The following is a 23,096-nucleotide window of genomic DNA, read 5'->3' as shown; positions in this document are numbered from 1 at the left end:
GGCCTGACTCCCCAGTGGAGGACTTGCCCCCATGCACTGCCCTCACTGTGGCTACGGTTCAAATGCATGTCTCAGCAGAGTGACAGATTTCTGTACATCAGGAGCCTGTGAAGCTGCTCAAGAACACTCAAAAGTGAGACTGTTAAATCTGCTCATGCCCAGAGTCCACTCCATTCGTAACTGCATTGAGGAAGCAACAGAAGCCAGGAGAGGCGCAGTGTGCCAAGTCTGGGTACAGGATGTCCCACGTGTAGTCACCCAGGGCACAGCCCAAGAGGCAAAGGGACTCCCTTAACTCATGTGGGGAGCCAATGACCCAGAGATGGTGTGTGACTGCTCCAGGGACCCAGGGAGTTCGTGGCAGTGAGAAACAGAACCAAGGCCTTGACTCCTAGATCAATTTTCTCCAACAGTCAAAAACTCAAGGGCCCACGCAAGCTCTATACAGCTTTTAAAAAGAAGAACCCAGTGAAAGCAGGGCTCCTAGCAGATATCTGCACACCCACGTTCATAGCAACACCACTCACAACAGCCAAAGCCGGAGGAAAACCAGTTGTCCATGGAGGAACAGATAGAGAAGCAAAATGTGGGGCACACCTATGATGGAATATTATTCGGCCTTAAAGAGAAAGGAAACTCTGATTAATGCTGCCCCATGGAAGACATTATGCTAAGTGAAATACACCAGACACAGAAGGACAAATACAGTATCATTTCACTTATATGAGTTACTTGGAATTGTCAAACTCATAGAGACAGAAAGTAGAATGATGGTTGTCAGGGCCTAGGAGGAGCAAGGAATCGGGATTAGTGTTTAATGGGTACAGAGTTTCAGCTTAGGAAGAAAAATTTGTGGAAATGGATGGTGGTGATGGTTGTACAATGGTATGAATTTAATCAATGCCACTGAACTGTCCAGTTATAAATGGTGAATGTCCAGCTACAAAATGGTAAATCTTATGTTTATTTTAGCACACACACAAAATCCATTTCTTTTTCTCTGCTTAAATTCTTTTTTTTGAGACGGAGTCTCACTCTGTCCCCCAGGCTGGAGTGCAGCGGCGCAATCTCAGCTCACTGCAAGCTCCGCCTCCTAAAGCTCACGCCATTCTCCTGCCTCAGCCTCCCGAGTAGCTGGGAGTACAGGCACCACCACCACACCCAGCTAATTTTTTTTTGTATTTTTAGTAGAGACGGGGTTTCACCATGTTAGCCAGGATGGTCTCGATCTCCTGACCTCGTGATCCGGCCTCCCAAAGTGGTGGGATTACAGGCATGGGCCATCATGCCTGGCCTTAAATTCTTAATTCTTACCCCTTTCCCCAACTTTGTTTTTGTTTTTTTTTTTTTAAACAAAATATTTTTAAGAGTTGGGGCCTTGCTATGTTGCCCAGGCTAGAGTGCAGTAGCTATTCACAGGTGAGATCAAGGCTGTAGCCTTGAACTCCAGCTCAGATGATCCTCACACCTCAGTTTCCTGAGTAGCTGGGACCACAGGCACCATGACACCTGATATCTTCCTCCTACTTTGCCTGACTAAAGCCACTAGGCCTCAGGCAAGAGTCCTCCAAAAGGATGATGTGTTCTCTCCCCAGCACTTGGTTTCTACCTGCTTGATGCCCTCACTACTGTCCTGTTCATCAGTGATCTCTTTACAAGCCTATCTCCCCTCTCTGCACTGTGAACTCTTCAGGTCAAAGGCTTGGAAGCCACCACAGGACCAAGCTCAGTGCCGCAGAGCCTGGCTCAGTCACGTTCGACAAAGGCTGGAAGGAACCTGAGCCTCCGATCCTCTCTGGAGGGCACATGAACATGCAACAGGCTTAGTACTGGCTTCCTTTTTGCTCACTTGGAAAGTCAGCTCTGAGGAAGAGGCTCCTCATGTGCTTGAAAGCTCAAAATTTGCTCTGAGACATATGTAGGAACATGCAGTTTCAGCACAGAAACAATATCTTTTATCATTAAGCCTCAAATAAGCATTTAAAAGCAAAGGGGTAAAATAGGGAAAAGAAAAAAAAAAAAAAAGGAGCCCCCTGTGACTCTGGAGCACTTGGAGGCTTACAAAGGAATGCACTGGTGTGAGAGTGTGACGAGAAGCATAACTTTAATTCCCGACTTCCAGCTCCTGGGTGACAAAGTCACCCAGGATGATCAGTAAGTCTACCAAGAACACACAGGTGTGAAATCTACCCAGCCTTCACTTCCTGCCTAGCCCTCGAAGAGCAGCATTGCCACCTCCCACATCATTTGCTAAGCACTAGTTGTGGGAATGCATTGCTTTTCCCATTTGTACCAGGGGCTTCCTGAGTGATGCCCCTGGTGGTGGGACCTAGGGCACAGGGCCCCCAGGTACTAGCACTGAGGATGGAACCACTGAAGCGGCCTCTTCCCTCCCCTCCTCTCTCACTGCACCCCAACCACCCAAGGCCACACAGTCCACTGAGTGGGACCTTGCTTTGGTCCTGACTCTCAAGTCATACCAGGTTCCCTCTTCGTGTTCCACACTTGACTCTGATCTCTGGCTCTGGCCAGACCTTGGCCTTATGACCAGAACCTTGATTGACGTCCCAGAGAACTAGGACTAATAATTCAGAAGGACTCTCCACTCAGTACTGACCGTTGCCTGGATTTCCAACCCTGTGTCCAACCTGCCAGGTTTAGAGCTTAACTATTAAGCCCCAGTGGACACTACACACAGCCCCCACCAGCTGCACCTCCAGCGCTCCAGAGCCAGCCTCCACATGAATAGCCTCTTAGGCTTGGACACACCTCGGAGCGAGAGTCTCCCAAATTCTAGCCATCCTTGCCTTCCTCTTCAGAGATGCGTGCAGAAGGCCTCATGCTCCAAGGCTTTAGGTGTCATGTCACTTGCTCCACAGTTAATCAGTGGATTGGTCTCCTGTTGCATCAAGCAATCCTTTCCTCTGAGTAACAGAAATCGATCCCAGTGCATCTCACTGTATGGTCGTGGGATAAAACCAAGCTCCCAATATTCCAGGGCTGAGAGTCAGGTCCCAAATGTTAACAAGCCTACTGTAGCGTGCTTACCCTGGGGGGCTACTGACATCACCTTCAATGCGATAATATTCCCCAAAGCACAAGAGTCTTTCTCATTCATTATATTTTGTCCTCCAAAATGTTAGTAAAAGCATAAACATTTTTGAAAAGCCCTCTTCAAATGACTAAAATCTGCCCATGAAAAAACTTCAAGTTACTCTTGGAACTAGCCATTCAAGAAGACCTAAGAAACAGTCATCACCTGTCCTATCAATTGGTGTACTCGCTTATAAAAAGCATTTTAAAACACAGATTTTTCCCAAAGAAGAAAGAGTCTTGTCGTCTGAGGAATGTCTCCTTCTCACACGCAGACCCGAATAACAAACACCAGGACCTGCCACAGGCAGAGGGGTGCCAACAACAGCAGAACTCAATACGATGTGTCAGCCGCAGGGCTTTGAACTTCCTGGCTTTGTCAACGGCTGTCACAACCTCTGTGTTATTTAAACAGATTTTGGTATTTAAAGCAGATCAGGTTTGTTTTTCAAACATTCATTTCAATCCTAAGACAAATTTTCCATTTAAGGGAAAAATGGTGGTGGTGGTGGTGGGGGGGGTGCTGTAAGTAGGAACCTGCCAGATAATCAGGTATTTGGGAGACAATCAGAGATTTAGGTTTATTGTTTTATTGGTTTTTAAATGCATATAACTCTTAAGAAAAAAGTGATGCATACAAGGCTCTCCCTTGCCTGCTTCTTCAGCCCAGTTGCAGCCATGTACCTCCCTTTTAAAGGGGTTGCAATTTTTCAGTTTCCTACCATCATTTTGCTTTTGCTCAGCAAGTTCTCTCTGCCTGGAAACATTTCATAGGTCCACTGACATAATTCCAACTCACCGTTCAAAAATCCATCTTGAGAAAACTTTTACTGAACCTGGCCCCCATCCACACACCCAAATGGATCAAGCACTTCCTCTCAAGGCTCCCACAATCCCTTGCCATTGCACATGCCAAACCCTATTTCAATATGTGATCTTTTCCCAATCAGGGCATGTGCTATTCAGCTTTGAACGTTCAGGGGCTAGCAATAGAGACTTGCATGTGATAAGGGCCTGATAACAGTTTCTGTACCAGATAATCAGAGCTGCTAATATAACCTTTAAGGTCACAGTACTGTTTTGTTTGGTTGTTTAATCCTTTTTCATATATTTGGGAAAACTGGAACCAAGGACTTGAGAACCACTGGAACATTCTCTCTACCCCTTATCCTTCACCAGTTTCCTCCATAGAGTTAGAAAGAGCTTCACAGAGAGGATCTAAGACTATATCTCTCTGGATTCTAGTCCTAAAATGCCAGGGAAGATTCTAATTGGCTTCTAGACCAACTGACTGTGGCCTGGGAGGCAGAGTCATATAAGAATAGGAAGCTCACTCAGGAACTTCATGGTTGGAAGAAGGAAGGAACATTTTATTGGAGGAAGGTAAGGGAAGTGCTGGCAGGCAGAACAACAGGTAGCTTTCTTCTATCTGCCATGCAAAATGTGGTCACAGACAAGCAGCATCAGCAACCCCTGGGAGCTTGCACGAAACGCAGAATCTCAGGTTCCACCCCTGACTTACTAAACAGCATCTGCCCTGGCACAAATGCCCAGGTGATATGCATACACATTAAAATGTGAGAGTTCTGTTCTATACCCTCCAACTCCAGCCACAAGGCTCCAGAATGACTTTCTCCAGCTGGTGTGCAAACACGCTGCACTGCTACCTCTCCAGGGATGGGCGGACTCCAGTTCTCCCACAGGCCACCGAGTTGGAGATGTATTTCAGACAGTCTTGGAGTCTGTCTGTGCTGCAGACTCACATATGAATGTTACCTTCCTGGTCTTCCTTCCAGGTTAAAGAGTAAAAATCTAATATAAAATTTATCATCTGAGAGTAGGCTCTTTTTCTCCTAGAACCCACAGAACTATTCCAAGCCCACTAGATAGAAATCACAGCCTATACTCATAACTATTTGGCATTAAAAATTTTTCAATTAATCCTTATTACCCATCTTACAATTTATTACCACACTCAGTGTAATTATTAACAAGGGACAACCCATGCTAAACTCCAGGCACGGCTATTAACAGTATTTAATATTGCCTCATCAAAATATATGACCCATTAATGTTGCCAGATATCAGACCAACATTTATTATAAGCACAATGGGATTGAGAACATAGATGAGGAACAAAAAGAGATGAACCTAGGTTCATGTGAAGGAAGGATAAATTTTAAACCTAGAGAAATCTTAGGTGACTTTTAACAAACTCCTACACCTTATAGAAGCATCCACAAAAGAATGAAACTAAAAAACTGTGACATGACTTATCTAGTTCATGGAAGACAGGGGAAGAAAGTAACCAAAATGTGATGAGGGCATAAAATGTCCCAGACACCAGGCTCTGCTGTATCACAGAGAAAATCTCACGTGATCCTCACAACATCCCTGCACAGGAGGCTGCTTGGCCTTATTTTTACGGATGAAGAAACTGAAGCTCACAGAGGATAAATATCTGCTCAAAGCATACAGTTTAAACAAAGGAAGAGTTGGGACTAAAACCCAGGTCTCCTGAGTCCTGTGGCAATCTCCTTTCTAACTCCAAGCTAGCCCTCAACAATGGCTTTGCTTAATCCTGGCTCAGTAGTTCTCAGCCTCTCAGCCCTGATGGCACATTCAAAATCCTGTGAGAAGTTACAAACACACACACACGCATGCGCACACACACATACACCACTAATATCCTGTTCCATGTCAACCAAATAAACATTTCTTGAACTGAAGCCCAGGATTTAGCATTTTTTAAAAAGACCCCCTTTAATTCTCATAGGAAGATAGGATTGAATCCCTGATTATTGCTATGTTACTAGTTTGAGTAAAAGTACCCACGAAATTGCCAAACATCACAGAACCACTTCATAGCATCAATGAAATAGGCCAGAACCTGTGAAACAAGGTATCATCATCACTATCCTGCTCATCCCATCATCACTGCAGGTATCATTTGCTGCACCATTTTACATTCCCACCAGCAGTGTGTGAGGGTTCCAATTTTTTTGTGCAAATATGGAATATTTAAGCTGTTATTGATATATACCATGCATACAGAAATACATGCAAAAAGCACTCACGTAGACCTTAATAAGTGATTACAGAGTGAATACATGTATGTAACCAAGGAACAGCATCAGTGTCACTTGTGTCCCCATACAACTACTATTTTTCTCCCTCCCCTCCAAAGATCTGAAGATCTACCATTGTAGATTAGATACACTTTGTCTGTTTATATGTTTCTTTTTTTTTTTTTTTTTTTTTCAGACAGAGTCTTGCTCTGTCGCCCAGGCTGGAGTGCAGTGGCCAATGTCTGCTCACTGCAACCTCCGCCTCCAGGTTTCAAGCGATTCTCGTGCCTCAGCCTCCTGAGTAGCTGGGATTACAGGCGTGCACATCCACACCCAGGTAATTTTTGTATTTTTAGTAGAGACTGGGTTTCACCATGTTGGCCAGGCTGATCTCAAGCTCCTGACCTCAAGCGATCCACCTTCCTTGGCCTCTCAAAGTGCTGGGATTACAGGTGTGAGCCACCACGCCTGATGGTATGTGTTTCATTATAGAAAATTTTAAATGTGTACAAAGAAGGTTCCAATTTCTTCACATCCTGGTTATCTTTCTTTTTAATTGTAGCCATCCTAGTGGGTGTGAAGGGATACCTCACTGCGGTTTTGGTTTGTATTTCTCTGATGACTAATGACACTGAGCATCTTTTTCATGGGCTTATTGGCCAGTTGTTCATTCTTCTTTGGAGAACTGTCTAGATCCCTTGCCCACTTTAAAAATTGGGGGTTCTAAAAATGATTGAGGTATAAGAGTTCTTTAAGGCCGGGCGTGGTGGCTCACGCCTGTAATCCCAGCACTTTGGGAGGCCGAGGTGGGCGGATCACAAGGTCAGGAGATGGGAGACCATGGTGAAACCCCGTCTCTACTAAAAATAGAAAAAATTAGCCGGGCGCAGGGGCGGGCGCCTGTAGTCCCAGCTACTCGGGAGGCTGAGGCAGGAGAATGGCGTGAACCCGGGAGGCGGAGCTTGCAGTGAGCCGAGATTGCACCACTGCACTCCAGCCTGGGCGACAGAGCGAGACTCCATCTCAAAAAAAAAAAAAAAAAAAAAGAGTTCTTTATATGTTGTAGATATAAGTCCCATATCAAATATATGACTTGTTTGTGGGCTGTCTTTTCACTTTCTTGGTGGTGTCCTTTGCAGCTCATTAGTTCTTAATTTTGATGAAGTCTACTTTATCTATTTTTTCTTCTGTTGCTTGTACTTTTGGTATGTGCCATGGTCATATTTTATGTAGCAAGGAATTCTAAGTCACTATTTCACCCGACACACCCGACATCTTTTTTTTTTTTTTTCACCCGACATCTTAATTAACACTATACACGTATCATATAGATATATCACGGTTTCCTTTTCATAGAGCCATTCATTTATTCTATCTTCAAACACCTATATTTTACTTTACAACATGATCTATCCAAATTATGTACTACTGCCCTTGATTTATAATGAGCTTCCAATGTGATATTAGGAAAAAGTCAATATCATGCTATGTGATATAAACCCATCTATGTGATATGTGATTCAGTAAAAATTTGAGGATTAGATCCAGTAAGTATGTATTAATACATTTAATAAAGGAGTCTAGAAACTTTATGTAGTAATTCTTCAAATTCTTCACAGTAATTTTTTTTTTTTTTTTTTTTTTTGAGACAGAGTCTTGCTCTGTCACCCAGGCTGGAGTACTGTAGCACGATCTTGGCTCACTGCAACCTCTGCCTCCCAGGTTCAAGTAATTCTCCTGCCTTAGCCTCCCAAGTAGCTGGGATCACAAGTGCATGCCACCATGTCTGGCTAATTTTTGTATTTTTAGTAGAGACAGGGTTTCATCATGTTGGCCAGGCTGGTCTCGAACTCCTGACCTGAAGTGATCCACCCACCTCAGCCTCCCAAAGTGCTGGGATTACAGGTGTGAGGCACTGCACCCAACCTTCATAGTAATTTTGAAGAGGTTGGTGACCAGTTATTTAGAGTCAAAAGGGAATGCAGTGTTGAGACGACCTAATCGCTCCCTTTACTTTATTTCAGTCCTTCCTTCCTTCCTTCCTTCCTTCCTTCCTTCCTTCCTTCCTTCCTTCCTTCTCTTTCTCTTTTTCTTTCTTTCGAGATAGAGTCTCTCTCTGTTGCCCATGCTGGAGTGCAATCGTGCGATTTCAGCTCACTGCAAGCTCTGCCTCCTGGGTTCAAGCAATTCTCCTGCCTCAGCCTCCTGAGTAGCTGGGATTACAGGTGCCCGCCACCACACCAAACTAATTTTTTTTTTTTGAGATGGAGTTTTCACTCTTGTTGCCCAGGCTGGTGTGCTATGGTGCAATCTTGGCTCACTGCAACCTCTGCCTCCTGGGTTCAAGCAATTCTCCTGCCTCAGCCTCCTGAGTAGCTGGGATTACAGGCGTGCACCACCATGCCCAGCTACTTTTTTGTATTTTCTGTAGAGACGGGGTTTCACCATGTTGCCCAGGCTGGTCTCAAACTCCTGACCTCAGGCAATCTGCCTGCCTCAGCCTCCCAAAGTGCTGGGATTACCAGCATGAGCCACCGTGCCCAATCTACTTCAGCACTGTAAAGATGTCATTTCTGCAGCCAAGAGCCAGATGCATAAAATAAAATAAAGATGTCATTTCATTGCCTATGAGTACTCATTGTTTCAGGTAAAAAGTCAGCCGTTGGCTTTGTGGTTGCTTCTTCGATTTAAGGTAATGTTCTTTTTCTCTAGTTGATTTTAAGATTTTTAAATTTATTGTTGATTTTTCAAAGAAAAATTTGATAGTTTGAGTAGGATATACTGAAGTATTTTTTTTTTTTTTTTTTTTGTATTTTATATGTGGGGTTTGGTAAGCTTCTTGAATCCATGGGTTGATGGCAGTCAATAGATTTGGAAAATTCTCAGCCAGCATCTCTTCAAATATTGCTTCTGCCCAATCTCTCTCTCTTGTTCTCCTAGAACTACAATTCTACAAATATTAGATCTTACGAACATTTCCCTCATGTCTCTTATGCTCTGTTCTGCTCTTTCCATCTTTTTTTCTTCTTTGTGTTTCACTTTGAGTATTTTCTACTGACCTTGAGTTCACCAATCTTGCTACATTGTGCCCAGTGGGCTCTTAGACCCATCAGATAAATTATTGATTTCAGATGTATTTTTCAGTTCTATAATAACTATCTGATTAAAAAAAAAACAAATTCTAATCTTGCACTGAATTGTATCATTATTTTATCCATCTTTTCCTCTATTTTCTTTAACATATTATCCAGTCATTTTTAAGTTATTGCTAACATCACCTGTAGTTCTGTTCCTATTATTTTTCCCCACTTGATTATCAGTTATGCCTTCCTGCCTATTTACATGCCTATGTCTTTGATTACATGCTAGGCATTGTGTATAAAAGAACTGCAGAAGCTCCAGAGGATAGCTTCTACCAGGAAGCATTTCCCTTTCCCTCTAATAGGGTGATCAGGTCAATCCAACCAGGGATTTAGTGACTCAGGAATAGGCTGCAGCTCTAGTAACTTAGTCCACCTCTATTTTATCTAGTCCCTTAGTTGTAAGCCCGCCCAGACTTGTGTTTAAGAGCTTGGTGGATCTCTGTCTCCTCCTCCATAAAAGGTCTGCCTTTCAGAGGTTTTTACCTTAGCTTTTTAGCCTCTCATCCATGCAGGTTCAACACGTGACAACTGTCTTTAGGGGAAGACTTGTGCTCTTGCTGCAGTCTCCTCCTTCTAGCAGGACTTTGTCTCCTAAATACCCCTAGGCTATGAGAGTTTTCACACCTGCAGCCTCCTGCACCACCCAGAACTCAGCAAATGCCTCATAGGAAAAACGAGACTTCCTTTGGGGCTATTCTAGTTTCCAGTCCATCAAACCAATTCAATATGACTGCCTAAACTCTGCTAGTTTCTCTAGTTTCTCTTTCCCTAATATTTCCTCTTTTTGGACCAAGCCAGATCCTTAGCCCACACCCAGAATCAACAACTATCCTCCTCCTTCCCTGCCCTTACCATGAGGAAAACAGCTTGGTTACTCAGTGTACCTAGGAAGGGTTCTTCCCTCTCTGGAAATTTGCTTAACAGCTCTCCAGTTTTCATAAAAACATGATTTTTGCGATTTATTTATTTTTCCCCTAGTTGTTTCAGTTGAGATACTGGCCTGTCACAAGGTACAACAGTCTACTCTAAAGTAGGTTTCCCTTTTTTATATATTTGCAAAAACAGACCCAGAGAGATAGACTAAGCTACTGGATTTCAAACCAGGCTCAGCCAACCACTATTTCCCGAGAGCCACTGGATACCGTCATGACACAAAATGGGGAGTCTTTTTTTTTTTTTTTGAGACAGGGTCTTGCTCTGTCACCCAGGCTGGAGTACAGTGGTGTAATCATGGCTCACTGCAGCCTCAGCCTCCCAGGTTCAACTGATTCTCCATCTCGGCCTCCTGAGTAGCTGGGACTAACTGGCATGCACCACCATACCCGGCTAAATTTTGTGTATTTTGTAGAGATGGGATTTCACCATGTTGGCCAGGCTGGCCTCGAACTCCTGGGCTCAAACGATCCATCCGCCATGGCCTCCCAAAGTGCTGGGATTATAGGTGTGGGCCACCACACACCTGGCTGGCCTTTTCATTTGTCCTGAACAACTTCCCATTTGGCAACAATTTTATTAACATGACAATTTTAATTAGCTTAAAAAAAAAAGCATAGTCTAGGTTTTTGTATACCCTAGCCTGGGGCAACAGAACTTTATCAAGGGCACAGTGTTTTTCCCTTCGGATACAGGGTTTCAGATAAAGTGTAATTGATAGTAATGACTATGGCAGGCTGGAGGCGAGAGGAATAGTCAGCTCCCTCTCCTCACGATTCCTTCTCTGCCCACGGAGGAGGGAACTCTTCTGCCTTCACTTGTATCATTTCATTATCTTCCAAGTTCATTCCAAGGGGAATAATTGTTTATCTGATTGTACATTTTACACTACTCAGAGAGACTCTAATGCTTTAAAGGCAGGAACCCAGACTCCACAGTCTCTTCTCTTGAATCTATGCAATAACATTCTCTTGACTCTCCATCTCCACGTGTTGTGGTTTAGGGAGGAGGATGGAAAGGAAGCCGTGCCTTGCATGGGGAGCAGAAAGTCTCTGCTTTCCAGCCAGGGTTGAGTGTTTTTGGTTTAACTCAACGTTTTTCCCACTTACTATTCCTTGTCCATATGTTCTCTTGGTTTTTATCCCGAGAAGGTAGGTGGAGTGGGTAGTAGAATTCAAGTACCAAAACTCTGAACTCTTTAACAAAGGCATAACTTCAGAAACATGTGGGCCTTCTGGACTTGCAATCTTCCTGGCACAGTTATGCTAAAGGTGCTATCTCTTGCCTGGGCTGGATGTCCGACTTTTCTCTGGTGCTTACATTTCTCAGAAGGCCATATTCATAGCATGTCTACTGAAGTGGTGTTTCACAGAACCTTTGGAGGACTTCTTCCTCTATCTTTCTCTTTGGGCATTCCACTTCAGCTTGTCCTAAAATACTTGATTGCGTTGTTTCTTTATTTGCTATTATAATTTTCTTTAAATAGATGGGCTATAAATTTGCCAAGTATTTCTTCTTTTCCAAGTAGTAATAAAAAGCAAAGTAATGTCAACATACTTAGAACACCCAGTTGTAGAAGACAAATGGAGAGTTTGAGACTTCCCTAATTTTCCTTCAAACTCCAATCAGTGACAACCTGGTATGGAGTCTCTTAATTTCCCATTCTAGTACTTTTCACTTCTTGGTTTCATGTAACTTAGTAAACGTACTCTTCTACTGTCAGACATACTTTTAGAATGATGGGTTTGTGCCAGTTATTTTTTAAACTTTTGTCCTGCTAGCTGGAAAGTTCTACTAGTCTACCAAGTGAAGCAGAACTCTGTGCTTGTGGAAAGGAAGGGCATATGGGTAAGATGTTTTTATTTTCTAAGTTGTTTTGATTTACTCAAAGCACAGATCTAATCTCTGAAGACTATTTTTAGAAATGACATGAATTTAAGCTCAAAGGAGCATTCAATAAAAGCACCATAATTATGCTTGCTCCAAGGCTAGTGAGGATTTGTTCATCTCCTTTTGGTATAACCATAACTTCAATTCACACTACTGTTATATTTAGCAATAATGGAGGTGAAAGAATAGGTCTGCCAAAAGAGAAATATCCAGACCCCAGTCCCCAACACTTCCTTGCAACATTCAAAGGTAGGAGATGTGGTGCCCACTAGGTCAAACCCTGTTGCCTGCTTTTCACCTGCCTCCTTCCTGTATTGAGCCCAACACTTCCTGAAGAGCATTGGCTGGAAGAAGTGAGCCCTCTACGTGACATCAAAGACTGGACCCTGGCTCCAGGTCTGGTCACACTCAGTTTTACAAGACCAGAGAGTGAGAACTTATTAGGAACACACAAAACTTGCACAATACGTTTACACAAACCATGAAAACCTTCCAGCTCTTGCCACACAACCTATTTGCCATGGACTGAATTGTCCGTAATTCATATGTTGAAGTCCAACCCCCAATGTGACAGTACTTGGAGACAGTGCCTTTGGGAGATGATTTAGTTTAGATGAGGTCATGAATGTAGAGTCCCACCATGAGATGCATGCCCTTATTAAAGGAGACCAGAGGCTGGGCGTGGTGGCTCACGACTGTAATCCCAGCACTCTGGGAGGCCGAAGCGGGTGAGGTCAGGAGTTCGAGACCAGCCTGGTCGACATGGTGAATCACCGTCTTTATTAAACTACAAAAATTAGCCAGGCATGGTTGCGCAGCCTGTAGTTGTAGTCCCAGCTACTCAGGAGGCTGAGGCAAGAGAATCACTTGAACCCAGGAGGCGGAGGTTACAGTGAGCCGAGACCGCGCCACAGCACTCCAGCCTGGGCGAGGGAGTGAGACTCTGTCTCAAAAAAAAAAAGAAGAAGAAACCAGAAAAAAAAAAATAAAAAGAGACCAGAGCTTGCTGTCCTCCCAGCTCCCCCAGGTGCACACAGAAGAGTTCATGTGAGTGCACAGGGAGAAGGCAGCCGTCTGAAACCCCAGGAGGGAGCTCTCGCACGACACCCACCCTGCCGGCACCTTACTCCTGGCTTACTCTTGGACGTCGCAGCCTCCAGAACTGTGAGAAGGTAAATTTCTACTGTGTAAGCCACCCAGTCTGTGATATTTTGTCATGGCAATCGAGCTAAGACACCTTCCCTTGCTCTTTTGGAGAGTTTAAAAAGTGAAAGTTTGTTTAAAAAGGCTGAATGCTTCAGAAGATGCTTTCATTGAATTAGAAGTGAAAAAGGAAAAGGGATTTGGGCTTTTGCTGGGATGAAGTTGAGGCAAAATTACGTTCACTGAGCACCACGCAGGACACTAGAGAAGTGACATGAAAGGCAAGATCTGCCCTCGCAACACCCCATGCTGGGTTAGCTAAAGCAAAGAATGTCAATGTTATCACAGGGTAAGTGCTAAGACATGGGCAGACTCTGAATGTTATGGGAACCCCACTTAGGGCTGAGTCCTGTGCTAAGCCTGAAGGGCATTCAGGAATTACCGGCGGCAGGGCGGGGGAAGAGCGGGAAGGACACTCTACGAAAGGGGAACAGCACGAACGAGCCCAGCACACTCTACGCCACTGAGTGTGAACTGGAATGCCAAGCATGTGGTAGGTTAAAGGCCACTGCTAAAGCCAAAGGAAAACTGAAGAGAGTAAAAAAAATCAATAGTTTAAAACCCCTTTTTCCTAGCAACATATCTTAAAAGTCCTATGGAGAATCCTATTCGTTTAAAGAAGAGGGGCAGCTGGTCCCAGGAAGATTAAGCATGCAGTTTTACCAGCAGACCAGGGGCAGTCCTCCGTATGCATGACAAGAGAGCCTCTCCCAGCCCTGTGTGTGTGTGTCTGAGAGAGCAGCAAGCCAGCAGGGAGAGTCCTGGGTGCTCCCTGGCTGGGTCACAAACTCGCTGAATAACCTCAGGCAGAGCCATTCCCCTCTCTGGATTTCAGGTTCCTCTCTAAAATAAAGGAATCATCTAGAAAGTATTTATCAGGGATTGAATTTTGTTCTTTCCCTTATTATCTTTTTTTGAAGGGGTAGGGGATTTTATTCATTTCCTGACTTGTTCCACTGAGAATTTTCAAGAAGCTTAAAAAGATAGATCAATTCAGACATAAAATATCAATCAGAAGTAGGTAAGAAACATGAAGGAAAGGGGAAACCAAGGAGAGGAAGGCAGAGGGAGGCCAGGACAAAATCCACGCCAGGGTGGCCGCTGCGCACAGGAGGGGCTCAGAGTGTAGCCGCATGATTCCTGGCAGCCAAAGCGAAGAAGGTGTGTGATCAGTCGCACACTGAGTGTCCCTAAGATTCTGGCAAACCAATGCTTGGGAGAAGCCATTCAATGTTAATCTATCTTCTAAGTTTAAAATGAGAATGTTGTTATAGACATTCAAGCATATGTTCCAAAGAAAGCAGAGAGCCTTTAACTTAATAAATCTGTCAGCTGCCACATCAAGGCCCAATGTAAAGACCCAGAGTAAAGAAATGTGTTATCTTGTCCCCTCCAATGTATAAAGTACCCCTCTTCATGAAAGCTAAATATAAAGAAATCTGAATTGTGGCCCTTCCCTGGTCCCACAAAAGGAACATCGGCTGCTGGCATGGGCCCCCCTACCCAGTCTGGGTACAGCCAGGAGCCCATCAAGTGTCCTTCTCTATCAAGAAGAAAACAATGCCCATCAGTGGCTACTTTTCATAAAGATCTCTTAAAGCCTGTGGACAAGGCACATGCACATTTTCTGAAGGCAAGGAGTATGCATTTCAGAATCCCCTTGCAGCACCCCTTAGTAACTCGGTTTATTCATCTCTACAGCAAAATGTGATTTGTTGATTGTGTGGCCATCTCCAAAATGTTGGGGGACCAGCAATATGCCTGGTGGCCCTGCCATGTTTCCAAAGTCACTGACTGAGCATGTGCTCAGGACAAAGCATCTAGTCCCTGCTCTGTGTGATAGCAGGATCAAATTCACACATAACAATATTAACCTTAAATGTAAATGGGCTAAATGTCCCAATTAAAAGACACAGACTGGCAAATTGGATAAAGAGTTAAGATCCATCAGTGTGCTGTAATCAGGAGACCCATCTCACGTGCAAAGATGCACACAGGCTCAAGATAAAGGGATGGAGGAGGATCTACCAAGCAAATGGAAACCAAAAAAAAGCAAGGGCTGCAATCCTAGTCTCTGATAAAACAGACTTTAAACCAATAAAATTCGAAAGAGACAAAGAAGGCCATTACATAATGGTAAAGGGATCAATTCAACAAGAAGAGCTGTCTACCCTAAATATACATGCACCCAATACAGGAGCACCCAGATTCATAAAGCAAGTCCTTAGAGACCTACAAAGAGACTTAAACTCCCACACAATAATAATGGGAGACTTTAACACCCCACTGTCAATATTAGACAGATCAATGAGACAGAAGGTTAACAAGGATATCCAGGACTTGAACTCAGCTCTGAAACAAGCAGACCTAATAGACATCTACAGAACTTTCCACTCCAACAGAATATACATTCTTCTCAGCACCACATCACACTTATTCTAAAATTGACCACATAATTGGAAATAAAGCACTCCTCAGCAAACGTAAAAGAACAGAAATCACAACAAACTGTCTCTCAGACCACAGTGCAATCAAATTAGAACTCAGGATTAAGAAACTCACTCAAAACCACACAACTACATGGAAACTGAACAACCTGCTCTGCATGGCTACTGGGTAAATAACAAAATGAAGGCAGAAATAAAGATGTTCTTTGAAACCAATGAGAACAAAGATATAACATACCAGAATCTCTGGGACATATTTAAAGCAGTGTATAGAGGGAAATTTATAGCACTAAATGCCCACAGGAGAAAGCAGGAAAGATCTAAAATCAACACCCTAACATCACAATTAAAAGAACTAGAGAAGCAAGAGCAAACAAATTCAAAAGCTAGCAGAAGGCAAGAAATAACTAAGATCAGAGCAGAACTGAAAGAGATAGAGACACAAAAAAAACCTTCAAAAAAATCAATAAATCCAGGAGCTGGTTTTTTGAAAAGATCAACAAAATTGATAGGCCACTAGCAAGATTAATAAAGAAGAAAAGGGAGAAGAATGAAATAGATGCAATAAGAAATGATAAAGGGGATATCACCACCAACCCCACAGAAATACAAACTACCATCAGAGAATACTATAAACACCTCCACACAAATAAACTAGAAAATCTAGAAGAAATGGATAAATTCCTGGACACATCTCCCAACACTAAACCATGAAGAAGTTGAATCTCTGAGTAGACCAATAACAGGCTCTGAAATTGAGGCAATAATTAATAGCCTACCAACCAAAAAAAGTCCAGGAACAGACGGATTCACAGCCAAATTCTAGCAGAGGTACAAGGAGGAGCTGGTACCATTCCTTCTGAAACTATTCCAATCAATAGAAAAAGAGAGAATCCTCCCTAACTCATTTTATGAGGTCAACATCATCCTGATACCAAAGCCTGGCAGAGACACAACAAAAAAAGAGAATTTTAGATCAATATCCCTGATGAACATCGATGTGAAAATCCTCAATAAAATACTGGCAAACCGAATCCAGCAGCACATCAAAAAGCTTATCCACCACGATCAAGTCGGCTTCATCCCTGGGATGCAAGACTGGTTCAACATATGCAAATCAATAAACGTAATCCAGCACATAAACAGAACCAAAGACAAAAACCACATGATTATCTCAATAGATGCAGAAAAGGCCTTTGACAGAATTCAGCAGCCCTTCATGCTAAAAACTCTCAATAAGCTAGGTATTGATGGAACGTTATCTCAAAATAATAAGATTTATTTATGATAAACCCACAGCCAATATCATACTGAATGGCCAAAACTGGAAGCATTCCCTTATGAAAACTGGCACAAGAGAAGGATGCCCTCTCTCATCACTCCTATTTAACATAGTTTTGGAAGTTTTGGCCAGGGCTATCAGGCAAGAGAAAGAAATAAAGGGTATTCAATTAGGAAATGTGGAAGTCAAATTGTCCCTGTTTGCAGATGACATGATTGTAAATTTAGAAAAGCCCATCGTCTCAGCCCAAAATCTCCTTAAGCTGATAAGCAACTTCAGGAAAGTCTCAGGATACAAAATCAATGTGCAAAAATCATAAGCATTCCTATATACCAGTAACAGACAAACAGAGAGACAAATCACGAGTGAACTCCCATTCACAATTGCTACAAAGAGAATAAAATACCTAGGAATCCAACTTACAAGGGACGTAAAGGACCTCCTCAAGGAGAACTATACATCACTGCTCAACGAAATAAAAGAGGATGCAAACAAATTGAAGAATATTCCATGCTCATGGATAGGAAGAATCAATATCATGAAAATGGCCATACTGTCCAAAATAATTTATAGATTCAATGCCATCCCCATAAAGCTATCAATGACTTTCTTCACAGAACTACAAAAAAAAAGCTACTTTAAAGTTCATATGGAACCAAAAAAGAGCCTGCATTGCCAAGACAATCCTAAACAAAAAGAACAAAGCTGGAGGCATCATGCTACTTCACTTCAAACTATACTACAAGGCTACAGTAACCAAAACAGCATGGTACTGGTACCAAAACAGAGATACAGACCAATGGAACAGAACAGAGGCCTCAGAAATAACACCACACATCTACAACTATCTGATCTTTGACAAACCTGACAAAAACAAGAAATCGGGAAAGGATTCCCTATTTAACAAATGGTGCTGGGAAAACTGGCTAGCCATATGTAGAAAGCTGAAACTGGATCCCTTCCTTACAACTTATACAAAAATTAATTCAAGATGGATTAAAGACTTAAATGTTAGACCTAAAACCATAAATACCCTAGAAGAAAACCTAGGCAATACCATTCAGGACACAGACACGGGCAAGGACTTCATGACTAAAACACCAAAAGCAATGGCAACAAAAGCCAAAATTGACAAATGAGATCTAATTAAACTAAAGAGCTCTGCACAGCAAAAGAAACTACCATTAGAGTGAAAAGGCAATCTATAGAATGGGAGAAAATTTTTGCAATCTCCCCTTCTGACAAACGGCTAATATCCAGAGTCTACAAAGAACTCAAACAAATTTAAAAGAAAAAACAACCCCATCAAAAAGTGGGCAAAGGATATGAACAGGCACTTCTCAAAAGAAGACATCTATGCAGCCAACAGACACATGAAAAAATGCTCATCATCACTGGTCATCACAGAAATGCAAATCAAAACCACAAAGAGATACCACCTTACGCCAGTTAGAATGGCAATCACTAAAAAGTCAGGAAACAACAGATGCTGGAGAGGATGTGGAGAAATAGGAACGCTTTTACACTGTTGGTGGGAATGTAAATTAGTTCAACCATTGTGGAAGACATTGTGGCGATTTCCTTAAGGATCTAGAATTAGAATTACCATTTGACCCAGCAATCCCATTACTAGGTATATATCCAAAGAATTCTAAATCATGCTACTATAAAGACACATGCACACGTATGTTTATTGCAGCACTATTCACAATAGCAAAGACTTGGAACCAATCCAAATGTCCCTCAGTGATAGACTAGATTAAGAAACTGTGGCACATATACACCATGGAATACTATGCAGTCATAAAAAAGGATGAGTTCATGTCCTTTGCAGGGACATGGATGAAACTAGAAACCATCATTCTGAGCAAACTATCACAAGGACAGAAAACCAAACACCTCATGTTCTCACTCATAGGTGGGAACTGAACAATGAGATCACTTGGACACAGGGAGGGGAACACCACACACTGGGGCCTGTCTGGGGTGGGAGGCTGGGGGAGAGATGGCATTAGGAGAAATACCTAATGTAAATGATGAGTTGATGGGTGCAGCAAACCAACATGGCACGTGTATACCTATGTATCAAACCTGCACGTTGTGCACATGTACCCTAGAACTAAAGATTAAAAAAAAAAAAAAAAGAAAGAAAGAAAGAAAGAAAGAAACCCAACAGGTGAAGAACAATCCCATTTCTGTAAAAACAGAAAACCTCAGGAATGTGTGTACGAAAAAAAATTTCCAAAGAATATACTCTAAAATGTCTAATATGGTAGAGTCCCATAAGCTTTTTTTTTTTTTTCATTTACTTTCCACATTTTCTATAATTAGCTTTTTGAACTTTTGAAATGAAGATAGTGGACTAAATGGTTTCCACGGTTTTTTTTTTCTAGAGATGCCATGGGTCAAAATTAAAGTCCCAAGTTAAGGGGAAAGTTATTTGCTTCAATAATGGTGAATACCCACTACAGTTAAATACCTATAGGAAAATTCAAACCCTGACCAGGAAACCACGCCATTTGCATTCCCACACCCCGGCCCATGCCGGCTCATGTCTGGGGAAGGCTGGCATTCAGCTCTCCGGATGGTTGGGCTGCAGGTGTCCCTAAGGTGCACCCTGACAGCCTGGCTCTGCTCTGCCGAGCTGCAGAGTGAGTTCCTGGCTCCCGTGACAACCTACTTCCCTTACATTCATCCATTCTCCATTAGTCTTCAGCAGCCTCTCAGTTTCCTGGAGGTGTTTTCTACGTTGTACAGTTGCCTGTAAAGATAAATGCGACAGCAGCAAAGCATGGGGGTCCACACGCAAGCACCTCTTCCCTAGGGGACTGTTCACCACCATCACAGTCAGACGCTCAAGCAGCACCCACACGAGAGGAGAGCCACCAACGTGGAGCCTTTCAGAAAAGGCCTACGGGCAGCCTGGGCAACTACCGAGACCTCATCTCTACAAAAAATTGAAAAATTGGCCAGATGTGGTGGCTCACACCTGTACTTTCAGCTACTTGGAAGGCCCCAGCCCAGTGGGAGCATTCAGCGAGAGACAGAGCCCCGGAACTGTGGTGTTCACTCAAGTAAACCTCATGGTCTGAGAGAATGACAGGTGTGCCGTTTTCCATAATTAGTCACAGCCCCTGAAGGCACCGGTGTGGGGCACGACCAGAGCAAGAAACGCTTCTGCAATGCTACCGGGAAGACTGAGCTCACCTTCTTTACCTTGGCACCGAGCTGAAGATCTGTTAGAAACCCTCTCCAACCGCAACGTTCAGGAGAAATGGTGGCCACCGCCCAGAATAACAAGGTCCCAGCCACAAGGTGTCCTTTTCCCAGCAAGTGAAACCCGCCCCCGTCACCACCTGTAGCACAGGAGAAGCCACAAAGCAAGAGGCCCCAAGGCTCTGTTCGGGAAGCTGCCGGGCCTGTTTTTCCTCCCAGTGACCAACAAACAGGAGGGCAGGTCAGCATGTGGGGCTCTGCTTTCTGAGCACGGCACCATTCAGCATCCACATCCGATTTTTAAAACTGAAGTATAACATAAATACCGTGTAGTGTATGAGGCACAGGAATCTCAAGTACACAGCTTGCTGAGCGTTTATACCCATTAACACCCACACAGCTGCCACTTGGACAGAGACACCGGCCCTTCCCAGCATTGCACCAGGCTCCACAGACTCCTCCCAATTCATTCACCCATCCTGAATCCCCTCTGTGGCCACGTGCCCTTTCCTACTGCAGTGAGGATTCTATTGTGTGGACAGATGAAATTTATGGACTATTTCATCTAGTTAGGTGCTATTATGAATAAAGCTGCCACACATTTTCTTTTTTCTTTTCTTTTCTTTTTTGTTTTTTTGAGATAGAGTCTTGCTCTGTTGCCCAGCGTACAGTGTGGTGGAGTGATCATAACTCACTGTAGTCTTGAACTCCTGGGCTCAAGCAATTCTCCCACCTCAGCCTCTCAAAGAGCTGGGAGCACAGGCACACACCACTACCCCTGGCTAATTTTAAAAGAACTTTTTTTGGTAGAAATGAGGTCTCACTATGTTGCCTAGGCTGGTCTCAAACTCCTGACCTCAAGCGTTACCCTGGTCTTCCAAAACCCTGGGATTACAGGCATGAGCCACCACACTTGGCCTTGAACATATATATATATTTTTTAAATAACAGCCTTACTGAGATATAATGCACATACCATAAAATTCACCCCATGAAAGAGTACAATTCAATAGCTTTTAGTATACTCACAGTTATGCAACGTACACCATCTAATTCCACAACATTGAACATATCTTGTTGTGAACACATGTCTTCATTTCTCTTGGGTAAAGACTGAGGAGGGGGATTACTGAGTTATTATGTAGATGTTGTTTAGCTTTGGTGTCTTCTAAAGCATAAATGTCATTCTACAATCCTTACCAACATTTGGTATGGCCAATGTTTTCAGTGTAACCATTCTTTTGGGTGTGTGATTCCACATCAGAGTTAATACCACTTTGTCTCAATTCCCCCTTCTCTTACTACCAACCAAATACAAAATGAAAGCTGAAATTTCACCTAACAACAGAGGACTCATCTAACAATCTTTAGGACTGACTTTTTTTTCCCTTTTCTTTTCTTTTTTTTTTTTTTTTTTTTGAGACGGAGTCTCGCTCTGTCGCCCAGGCTGGAGTGCAGTGGCGCGATCTCGGCTCACTGCAAGCTCTGCCTCCCGGGTTCACGCCATTCTCCTGCCTCAGCCTCCCGAGTAGCTGGGACTACAGGCGCCCACAACCGCGCCCGGCTAATTTTTTGTATTTTTAGTAGAGACGGGGTTTCACCGTGGTCTCGATCTCCTGACCTTGTGATCCGCCCGCCTCGGCCTCCCAAAGTGCTGGGATTACAGGCGTGAGCCACCGCGCCCGGCCCCTTTTCTTTAAACACCAGTGTAGCACTTCCAAAATGTTAGATAAAATGATATATCAGGTCCGCTGAGATATTTCAAAAATTGAAAACAAACAAACAAAAAAAAAAAACACCAGCTAACAGTAACTGCTTAACATACATTATTTTAAATAATTCTTGTAACATTTCTGTGAAGTGTATACAATTATTCCTATTTTACATACAAGCAAACTGACATATAAATAAGTTATTTGATTTTTGCAAGGTCGTATTGCCAGATAATGAGATTCTTACCCAGGTCTTTCTGTCTCCAAAATGCTGAGTTGCTTGTCACTACTCTCTACAGTCTCATCTCCATAGCTGGTTATAAGACAGGCCACCCTATACACCTGCTGAATGCATTTGCTGACATAACATCTTTGCACAAAGCAACATGAAAAAAAAATTTCAGGGAAAAGAAAACCTTCATAAAAAGCATGAGTATTGAAACCAGGTTATGTATTACCTAATTCTTAGAGTAAACATTCTTTAAAAAGCCCAACTATAACCTGAGGAAAATAATAATCAGCATGGCTGACTTCATAGAAGATACAGGCTTCAAATAATTAGGACTGATCAGATCTGGGTGGTTCACACAGCAATAGCTCAATAACCCAATCAAAGATGCATCTACTGTCTGCCTATGGGCTCAAAACTGGGCCGGTTAACTGTCAGGGATAAAATAAGGCACTCTGTCAGTGCTTTAAAGTGAACTCTTATTCTGATTTATGGAGTGTTCTAGCTATCTGTGAAGGACAGAATGTATATAGCATACTCCAAAGAAAGATGAAATTTAATAACTGCCAAAGTGTTGTATTCCCTTATCCTAACACTTTAAGGGCGCATGAAGGAATCAAGTGCTCTGAATGGCACAGCCAAATGGCAGCAAATGTTTGGTAATTTGGAATAATAAGATCAACACTGCTCCCAGTGAAATTTCCAAGGCGGGAATGCAACGCTTGAAGTTACGAGAACACCCCTACTCCCGCCTGAAGGAAAAATTATGTTTTCACAGATAACAAACCCTCCCTTTTTGGGCAGAGGGCAAGGCACAGGTAGCAACTGGTGACTGCATCACTGAAACTGAAGACTTCAAATTTCAAGAAGATAAATCTAA

At 43.0% G+C, this 23,096-nt stretch overlaps 1 protein-coding gene across 12 annotated transcripts in view; it reads right to left on the bottom strand.

Moving 5' to 3' along the window:
- The window catches only part of LOC105464930 (transmembrane protein 241), a 160,092-nt gene that overhangs the window by 38,653 nt on the left and 98,343 nt on the right, over window positions 1-23,096 (bottom strand). The window lies entirely within an intron of this gene.

This window comes from Macaca nemestrina, chromosome 19 (assembly GCF_043159975.1).
Source record: "Macaca nemestrina isolate mMacNem1 chromosome 19, mMacNem.hap1, whole genome shotgun sequence".
NCBI lineage: Eukaryota > Metazoa > Chordata > Mammalia > Primates > Cercopithecidae > Macaca > Macaca nemestrina.
Note: the sequence above shows the minus strand (reverse complement) of the source record. Positions and strands in the feature narration are given on the sequence as shown.